Source organism: Gavialis gangeticus, unplaced genomic scaffold (genome assembly GCF_001723915.1).
Source record: "Gavialis gangeticus isolate Ggan-Ray unplaced genomic scaffold, GavGan_comp1, whole genome shotgun sequence".
Lineage (NCBI taxonomy): Eukaryota > Metazoa > Chordata > Crocodylia > Gavialidae > Gavialis > Gavialis gangeticus.
Window position 1 is genome coordinate 124,047,926 of NW_017729025.1, and position 10,541 is coordinate 124,058,466.

Below are 10,541 nucleotides of genomic sequence, written 5' to 3' on the forward strand. Positions count from 1 at the left end.
AAATAATAAAGAGTCCTGATAGTGCAGAACATTCAATCTCTGTGACACAATTTATGAAATATTCTGGCATGTTTTCTTTTGGCAGTGGTGCCCTTTGTCTATAATCTGCTGACCTTTTATGTTTTACATGGAAGCATAAGCACAGTCACACACAAATCTCCTACTCAATGGTATTTTAGCTTTCCTCTTGACTAAATTAATCCTCAAGTCACTTGGTAGCAAACAGGGTACAAAAAGACATAGAATGGTACAAGCTTTGATGGGCATTTCCCCATTTGTATGCCATACTGCCTAAACCACTGCTTTTATCCTAAAATAACAGTAATGTTATTTATTCCAAATTATTCCATGAAACTGCTGGATCCATCCCCAAGCCTGTGAAAATGCTTGATGAGTTGTTAGGGTGACCATTTCAAAGATGACAATCCTCTGACAGGAAGGACTCATTTCCAATCATTTAACTCCTTTCCAGACGAGGCTACAAGCCCATATATCCAGTTGCTGGAATATAAGGTATATATGAAAACCACTCTTGGAAATAAGAATCAAAAGAAAGTATGGCCCATTGGAGCAACAGATGATGAATATATGAAGTTCAGTGACTGATGCTTGAATATATCCATCCTTCATAGCTAAAAAGCCTATTTAGTATGTAAAAAATAAAGCCCTTGAGCCATCAGTGCTACTGAATGTAAGTATGCAACTGGAGTTTAGTGCAAAACGCAACCTCTGAATAGCAAAGTTTCCCCCCTGGCCAGAGCCTCCACCCTGGTCTGGTAGATGGCCAGCCTGGCCAGAGCCAGGAGGAGGTTGACCAGGCAGTCCTAGGACCTGGGGCCATGGACTGGGAATGCATAAAAGAAAAGATGCAAGGAACTGTGCAGTGAGCATCTCAGCAAAAGGTTCTGGAGGAGTTGGAAAAGGGGCTGCAATCTGGTGCACTCAGAGACACAGTACTTGGCTAGATGGACCGTTAGTCTGATCCTGTATGATACTTCTTATGTTCTTATGAAACCAACAAGTAGGCTGAACAAACAAGCCAGTGGTTTGATACATACTTTTCCAACTATACACACATGCACACAAGCACCCCTCTTGTAAAGCAAAAGAGCAAAAACAGGACAAAAGACACGTGTGGAAAAACAAACAAAATCTATGCATAATTCAAGAATAACGATGGCAGCCAAAGCCCTAGAATTCAGAAGCCTTCATGATGATTTTTTTCAATTCACAGATGCTTCTTTCTAAACACCATTTGGTTTTGAAGGACAGTGAAGGGAGTGCTAAAAACACATGGAAAATACATCAAGATAGGTGGAACAGAAAAAAGTTGAACTGTTTTGCCTTTATGCAAAGAAAACAGTACCACAGCACAGGGAAAAGTAAAGGCTGAGATCCTCGCATTCCAGTGATAAATCTAAAGCTCATACATAAAAGCCCCCTTTTGTCAAAAAAAGCTGTTAGACACAACAAAACAGAAATGTTACGTAAGTGCAAGCTCTGCCTCTGACCTTTCACTCTGTAACCGTCAGGCTTCATTAATTTTCACAAGGCCTGACAGCTCTAGCGTTAATACTCACACTTGCTGATCGAGCCACACAGCAGGTTCAGACTGCTACCTTCTCCTCTGAAACTCATGCATTAGGATTTCTTCCATGCTGGCAATGGAAAACCAAGTCTAAGAAACATTAAACACAAAAAACTACGTTACAATAATGCCAAGGTTGAGCTATAAACCCATGAAAGCAAGGAAAAGCTGAGGGACTCTTGTCTCAGCACCCAAAACTCAAGCCCTGCCGTGTGATGCAACATAGGACCCTCCACCAGAGTCCACAGAACTAGGCGATGTTACTTGAGCTGTATGGCCTATGACTAGCAGTCAGATGCTGCAAAACCAGCAGTGCCTAACAGCAAGTCTTACTATTCAATCATGCAGCCTTTATGCAAATGTAATGAATTGTATAACAGTGACACATAACATCACTGCATACAGTAGGACCCCTGACACATGGCCATGAATACATCAGGACCTAGTTACAACGGGGCTTATTTAAGGATGCAGTGACAAGGGTACCTTATTCCTTGCTTTTATGAATTTACGTCTCAACCATAACATTATTCTAATGTAACTGTTTGTGATTAATATTCTTTTTTTCCTTTCTTAAAAGAAAAAATATGTAGCACCTATGTAGCACCACAGTACATGATAATCTTTGGTTTCACAATAACATGATGCCACATATTACAGCTGCACCAACATCTTTTTTTTATCATTTTTTGCTTCGCAATCCAAAATTGGCTTGTAGTGGGTCTATGCGCATAAAAAAAAAAAAAAAAAAATTTACATGAACAATTTGTAGGTTTCAGTCACTTACCCAGAACACACACCCAGGGGTTAAAAAAAACAGAGTTAAGTCTCGCCCTTAAGGTTCCCATTTCCAAGCTTTCCCTTACAACTGGGAAGCTAGAAATTCTGGAAATTTACTTTCTAAAAAGTAAGCTTTTTCATGTAAGCACATAATCCAGGAGACGGGTTTAAGAAAAATAACAAATAGCCTAAAAGTTGGTAACACTGAGCCAAAGCTCACCCTTTATATACATTGTGAAGACACCACAGGTTGTGCACAATGTCCAAGACTTTTTTCATTCATTATAAAATTAATCTATACAGATTTTTTTAAAATATGCCAGTTATCCTATGACTTTATCATACAAACACAACAGCATACAAAGGGCAGGCCTAACATAATGAGTTTAGTGTTGTGTATATACTTTTGAAAGGAAGAATTTAAATTGAATAGCATTGGTGTAACATAAGGAGTTATGCATCAGACTTGTCCCACATTTAGTCTGCTGAAATTGTAGGTTTCCTGATTTAGGAAGAATTATCTCACAATTATATAAATGTAAGGTAGATCAGCATCTGTCCCACACAGTTTTCATGAATATACACACATAAAGTGATATTATTCTGTTGTCTTAAAAACTACTAAACATTGTCTCTGAACCAAGAACATAAAATAATTATCTATTAAGATACAATACATTAGTACTGACAACTTCTAGGCCAATTTCAGCTCTATGCAGTTTCAAATGGCTCAGATATTGAACTCTGACTGCTGAGGATGTCAATACAAACATAAAGTCAGCCTTCTCAATACCAGTGGAACTAAATGGAATACTTTTTCTAGAACTTTATTAAGACTAAATTGAAAAGGAACATTTTTGGTTAATATTACATTAGGCTAAAATATAGAAATGAACCCTAATACTACCTAAATCTAATATGAAAAAAACCATCTTAATTTCAAAACTTTCAAAGCATTCTCTATAAATGCATCACAGATCAATTTACATGGTACTTTTGCCAATAAGCAAAACCAAATCACAGGTTCCAATTGGCTTAACTCATATTGGAAAGTGCAAAAGCAAATGCTAGAAAATGCAATTACTGCAAACAAACTCCATTTTCTCCACTCAGAAGGGAATTTCAGGGAACATTTTATTGCCATCAAATAATATTTCTAAAGGCATCAATACACAATTCTATTTTCTTTTCAGAGTCCCTACTCACTGTATAACCTAATCCACCATAAAAAAAATCTTCAGATTTTGAAATAATTCTTTGGAAGTGGCTATTACCTTGTGCACACATACACTGTATCAATTTTAATCATTTTCTCTTTGAATCTAAATACAAAAATCAACAATCACTGGCTGGCACACAGCTCTGGACCTCCTTTTAACAAATATCCCCTTTCTGTTTCTGTAATTTACAATTGAAATTAAGCTTTTTGTTTTACTTTTTAAAGAAAATGGGAAAAGAAGCTATAAAAATGAGGTCATCTTGAAAAAGAATTATGCTGAATGTAATTAAACTAATCATCATTATCATGGACAAAGGCCTGGTATTTTCATGTGTATATATTTCTACACTTCGAAAGGCCAATGAATGCTACTATTGAGACCTCCATGTCAAAAGAAAGCCTTTATTTAAAATAAAGAAACAAGACAGGAACCTGATTCTTCACCTCTTGCTCAGACAAAAATTTGTATTTAAATCAGGAGTTTACTATAAAAAAACATATGAAATCCAGATTGACAAGCTGCACAAGAGTATTTTCACATTTTGTATTATAAAGACCCAATTCACTGATGTTTATGGACCCGTTATTCTAATATTTGCCAAAATATCTAAAAGAAAGAAATCAAGCATCTCATCCAAATAACAAAATCTCTCCCTTTTGTTTCTTTTGCCCATTTAATTTGTTCTATTTGTTTCACTGCTTGTTTCTAAAATCAGGCACAAGCTGTAGTCTGTAAATCATATCCAATAGGGTACATGCATCAGACATTACTATGTTCAGTAATTCTGGGAAAACAATATCTTTACCTAAAGACCCAAAAAACTTGCTTTGATTGTTCTGTAGCCTACAAAGATAGTTAAGAAGAACCTTTCCAGGAAAAAAAATCTAAAGCTAAACAAGCTTTCTAATGGATTTTTTTGTTATAGTTGGTGATTGAGGCAATTATTTAGATTTATGCACCAGAATGATGTTTTTTCAAGAAATAATAAGCTTTTTTGGAGCAGGGGATATTGTTTGTTTCTCAGCCTAATATATAGAAAGAATGGTGAGCAAACCTACTAGACACTGCCACAATATCAAGATTATAAACAAATACAAATAATAACCAGTAAGTAATAATAAGATCTAACAAAAAGTAATAATCAGCACATGAAAAACACATACAAAGGGAAGGAAAGGGAACATGGTAAAACAGTCAGAACGTTAAGAATTAAGTGCATAAGTCCCATTGACTTTCAATGGAACTTAAGCTTCTAAATCGCATCTGCAAACAGGATTTATGGATAATTTTTTTAAATATCACCCTGGGTATTTCTTTCCCAATTGTAGATTTTTTTTATTGTTAACATTTCTGCAATTAATTTGTTTGTTAAAAGAAGCAGCTTAAAATATGTCTATTAAAAATAAAACTCTTACTTGAATTTACTCTGATTTTGTAGTTAAGTAAAGAGGAGAGGCTTAAAAAGCTGAACTAAGTCCACCTCCAGCACTCGATCAATACAGGCCTGACGGTACTGCCTGATAGCCCTGCTTAACGTAGCTCACAATAAACTACCTCTCTCACAATAAATCTCATGGTTCATTCTAGGTTCTTCTGTACGGGTTGGAAACAAACGACTAGTTGCTGTGAGGTTGCTATCAATGTTTACAGTAAATTTTTAAAAATATTCAGGTGCAAGGTGTTTGTGAAATACTGGTATCTGTCAGTGACTGCCTATTTTTATAGCCCAGGTTCAACCTGTTATTTAATATCCCTAAATATTCTAGTTTCTCAAGATGAACCTGGATACCATTAATCTCCTGAGCCTTGTAAGGAAATTCCTTTTAATAATCCAGCCCACTGAGAGCTTTCTTAGCTGCTAACATGAGACAACCAAATCACCCCAGCTGTATCCTATTATTTCAAAAAATCTAATTCTTTTTATGCGGGATTTTTTTTATCTTTTATTTCTAGTCATCTACAAATTTCTAGGCAGAACAACACCTGTCCACAGATGGTTTCCTGGAAAACTGAGGGGCATATAGTAACCCTCAACATATCTTCCTGTTTGACACCCACAAGAAACTTTGTACAAAAGGAGGGATGCAGTAGGACAGTCTAAAGCAATAACCTTGGATTTCAGCTGGTTCGTGTGACCACCTCTCCATATGGCCTTGGCCAACCCACTTCAGTTATTACATATAGAAGCATCCACAGAGTTCACAATGCCAGTGTAGATAAAACACATGATAAGGGACTGCCCCTGCCATAAAGTCGGTAGACTTGCATGCCTGGACCCTTGACTGCTAGGAGGATAACCATACAGATGTCTGCACAGTACTCTCCAATGCAGTCAGCTCCAGTCAGCATATCTGCAGATACAGGATAAGGGCTAAATAACTATAGATCAGGATACCATAAATATTATAATCTCCACTGTATAGATGGGTAACCAAGGCAGTCATTTTTTCCCCCAAGACTACAGAGGATTTCTGCAGCAGAGTTGGAATTAAAACTAGATCTCTTGTGTCCCTGTCTACTATGCTCAGTAGAAGACAAACTTTCTTGTGCTTTTCTTATTAAAGGCGAGCTCATGTTACCTCACTTACTGTGTTAATTAATGTCTTCACAGAGCTTTGAAAGTGCAAAGTGCTAAGCTGGAGTGGGCAAAGTTCAGCCTGCAGGCCAGCAGTGGACCCCATTCCCCAGCAGCCCCTGCCCGCATATCTGGGGCCAGTTTCCATGGAGACCCCAGCTGCCCCTGTGCTGTGATACAGCAAGGTTCGGGTTGCCATAGAGACTGGCCCCAGCCACACTGGCAGGACAGGGCCGGAGGCTGCTCCAGAGCTATTGGGATCTTGCGGTGGGGGCAGTTTGATCCGGGGCCAGAGCAGAGCCACAATCCTGCTTGGGGCAGGAGCGCGCAGGCAGCAGATCATGGTTCTGCCCTGGCTCCTTGCAGTGGTGACAGCCTGGTCCTGAGCCAGGGCAGAGCCGTGATCCAAATTCACCCCATCACTAGAGTCCAGCAGCTCCAGAGCAGCCCCCTGCCCTGCCCTGCTGTGCGCCCTGCCAGCTCTGCTGGGGCTCGTTTCCATGGCAACCCCAGCCTTGCGCTATCACAGCACAGGTGCAGCTGGGGTCTCCATTAAGACCGGCCTGAGCCATGAGGGCTGGGGCTGCTAGGAAATGGACTCCAGCTGCTGGCCGGATCTGCCATTTTGCCCATCCCTGTGCTAAGCGCTGTGATTATATCGGCACACCTCCATTTTCAATTATGTTTATTTTCTTGAGGTTATGAAGTAGACACATGATGCTGTACATGCCTACATGAAGATTCCTTGGATGTCCAAATTCTTGCTGCAAAACAGACTTTTGCACCTGAATGCCATTTGTGACAGTGTGTTGGGTAAGCAACATTTTGAATTTCTTGCTTACTGTGTCTTCTTCAATTACTCTCCATTGACCCTTTTCACTTATCCTTTTAGTCTTTGTTTCTAGTGTTTTGTTAGTTAAAAAAAAAGCTCCTACAGAAAGGGATGATTTGCAAATCTTAAGCACCGAAGGATAAGGAGACAAGCACATTTAATCAGAGCTGGTAATTAAAAAATGAAAGCTAATATAATCCAGTCATTTAAGAAATGGTAACATTTTGTTTCTTATTTATACCTCATTTTGCCAAGATTTTTGCCCCTTCACCTAGAAAGCAACTATCAGTGTTTTTACAGCTGGCCTCACGGAAGCCCTCGTTAATGAATGGCTCTATTGCTTCCACTATAACTATATGCGTGTCCTCTCTGGTCTTTCAGTCAGATGCCAGAATTCATTTTAACCTACCTAGGCAGAATTGTCAGTCATCAAAGCAATGGCTCTTTCTTCTGCTTGCTCCTAATGCAACCCCGCTGGAACAGTCCAGGAGACTAGTTTTAGTATTTTATCTCCCTTACAACCATTGCTCCCTACTGTTCCTTCTCTTCAGTATCCAGCAACCACATGGTACTATAAGTTACTGCCAAGAGAATGGGTGATGGCTATTCCTAGAGCAGATACGAATGCTATTCTAGGAGTTACATAGCTGATAATTATAAAAAGTTGCAAAACTAGTAAAATTATTCTTAGGACTGAGACCATCACCAAAACAAGGGTACTTTACACTGAGCAGCACTAAACAGCCTACTAAAGAAGTGGGGGCCAACCTTTTCAGTAGACATGCCAAAAATTAGCTCCCCAAGTGCTACTCTTATCTCTTCCCCTTGCCCAAGCTGCTGCCTTATTTTCTACTCCCTGACCTGTGCTCCCTGCCTGATCAACTGCCCTGCTTTCTTATTTAGGTGTATGTAGTTTCAGCATATTGTTTCAGCCATCTTAAGGTGATGCCATCACCAGTGTGAAGATCTTGAAGGCCACCAGGTAGCACTGTAAATGGACACAAGTTAACAATGTGGGACATGGCTTGAATTTGTCCACAAAGGCATTTGTTGTCATTGTGAAAGCCCCATTGGTATAGGTTTGAGGCACAGTGACCCTGTCCAGTTTGAAAAGGATTGAGAAGTGCCCAATAACAGAATGGCCAGTTAAATCCTGGATGACTGTAGGGTCAGAGACCATGCGGTGACTGATTGGTGCTTGTGCTGACCATTCTTTGTGCCACTGAGAAAGTAAGGAAAAGTCAGAGGATTTGGAAAGGGTGGACCACATTGGGTGTCTTGAGCTACTGGTGGGTGGAATATGTCCCAGTACACTGGCAGCGCAGGATTACTCCAAAATCTAACTAGTAAGTTTACTTCGGCATTTGTGTGGTGGAGATGACAGGGAGCAATCTTACTGAGTACTGGTAACCATAGGTGTGGAGTGGAGCACAACGTGCCTGTGCCTCTGCTTTCTGATTCCTTCCCTATGCTCCCTGTTCAATTTGCAGGTTTGCTTTCTGCTTTCTGCACTATCTACTACTACACTGCCTGTCCTCTCCCTGATCTGCTGTGTGCCACACACAGAGGCTGCCCGTGCCACTTACGGTACAGGTTGGTCACCCCTGCACTAAGAGGAAAGTAAAGGAAGAGGAATGAGTCTCCTTCACCACATCCCCACATACAAAACTTATTGGTCCCTGGAAGCTTTTCTGTAGGCTCTCAGCTCTAAGCCTTGAAGAGTCCATTCACTGTGCTTTTCTGGGACTGTGAGATTTAGGTAAATGCCAGCAGCCTAAAATAATCTGTAGGGATGAGTGGAGCAATTCAGATAAAAATACCTAAATTGACTCTTTTGTTAGAGATCTCACAAAATAGTAACTTATATAGTGGTTGTTTTTTAATTGAAAATATTTCTTTTTTTCTGTCCCTGGCTACATACAACCCCAAGAGATTAAATGCCAAAGTGGCAAGAGAAAAGCAGTAGTCTAATCTAGTCTAGCCCTGTAGCCTAGCCCAGTTAAGAACATTCAAGAGCCTTGGCTACATGAGAAAAGATGTAGATCAGCACTTGTAAGGTCTCATCCAAAACAGGTCTGGTGGATCTTCTGAGGCTCACTTGTCATAGACAATATGCAATTCAGGGGGCACAGAGAGTTACTAGGCTCTAATGTTGTTTTTATTAAACAGAAATCACACTCCGCCCTGAGAAGAGCAGGTGCATCCCTGTATTATTTTTGTTCCCTTTTTATTTCATCAGTGCCTCTGTTCTTTCTAGTCTCTGTCTGTCCCTTCCCCTAGTTTGATACTATCTTGCCCTTATTTCATGTTGGCTTTCCATCTCCTAGCTGCTCTCCTTAGTTACTGTCTCCTGTTGTGCTGCTTTGTTCCTCCTTTACTACCCACGCTGTTGTAGTAAGTGAGTTTGTAGTAGCATTCAATTCACAGCTAGTTTGCAGAGTGGCAACATAAAGACCAGCAGAGCTGACAGCAAGGTAAGTGGGTGGAGTGAAGAAGTGAGCGACTTGACCTGAAAAATTTGAAGTTCCTAAATCTTTGGACATGAGTTTCCAGATCCACATCACAAATCTAAGAACCTCCCAGGACGGTTCAATGGATAGATATTGTGAATCATTTTTGCTCAAATATACTAATCCCATTTAATTCCTTCACATCAATAAAATTATTCCAGATTCACATTGGAGGAAGTGAATGAGAGTAGATGTGAACAGATGTCCAAAGTGGCCCGTATATGAAGTTTCCAAAATTACTTTTATTATTTACACTGAAATTTGCATAAGGATATTAAAGAAAGCAAATTTACTTTTTGCAAAAAAATACACTGTGCTATTTTCTCTCTTACTACAATTAGCACCAGGTAGCAAGTGGGTAAATGGCCAAACTATGAAATGTATACATCTCCTCACAAACACCACTGGAAATTTCAAGTTCTCTTACTAAAAAATCCAAATATATACCAACCATAAATCTTCTGTTGCCTCTTTTCACAGTACCTGAGAATGACTCCCATGGAATTTTTCATTTCTAATCCTTTCATACCAAGAATCATGTGTTCCCAATATGAAAAGCCAAAGCAAATTTTGTCAAGGCTCAGATTCTGGCTTCCAGCCCACTAGAACCAGAGGGTTAATTAACAAGTTACCCAAGCTGGTTATAGCCAGTAGGAAGCATAGCTCGGAAAGCTGCCCATTTGTCTTGCAATAAAGAAAATAAAGACAGTGATTCTTAGAACATTTATTAACCCCCAGTATGGGTAATTACCATAAGATTAAGGTCTGCCAACCTTGCATTAACATAAGTTGCTGCATGTTGCTTTTCAGTGGCATAGTAATGCCCATGATACTGTGAATAAATGCTAACATTAGAGTTTTGAGACACAAGCTCTGTATCTAAACAAATCCTTTCAGCAAACCTTCACTATCGGTAGCTTCTTGACTGCAAGAAATTCATTTTGTATGAACAAAAAAACAACAGCAATAACAACAACAACAAAAGGAGACATTCAGTTGAGTAAGCATTTTTGTAACTCATCTTAAGATATTATCT

The 10,541-nt window shown here is 39.4% G+C and overlaps 1 protein-coding gene across 3 annotated transcripts in view; it reads right to left on the reverse strand.

Moving 5' to 3' along the window:
* The window catches only part of MPPED2 (metallophosphoesterase domain containing 2), a 172,547-nt gene that overhangs the window by 93,593 nt on the left and 68,413 nt on the right, over positions 1–10,541 (reverse strand). The gene's annotated exons all lie outside the window — the stretch shown is intronic.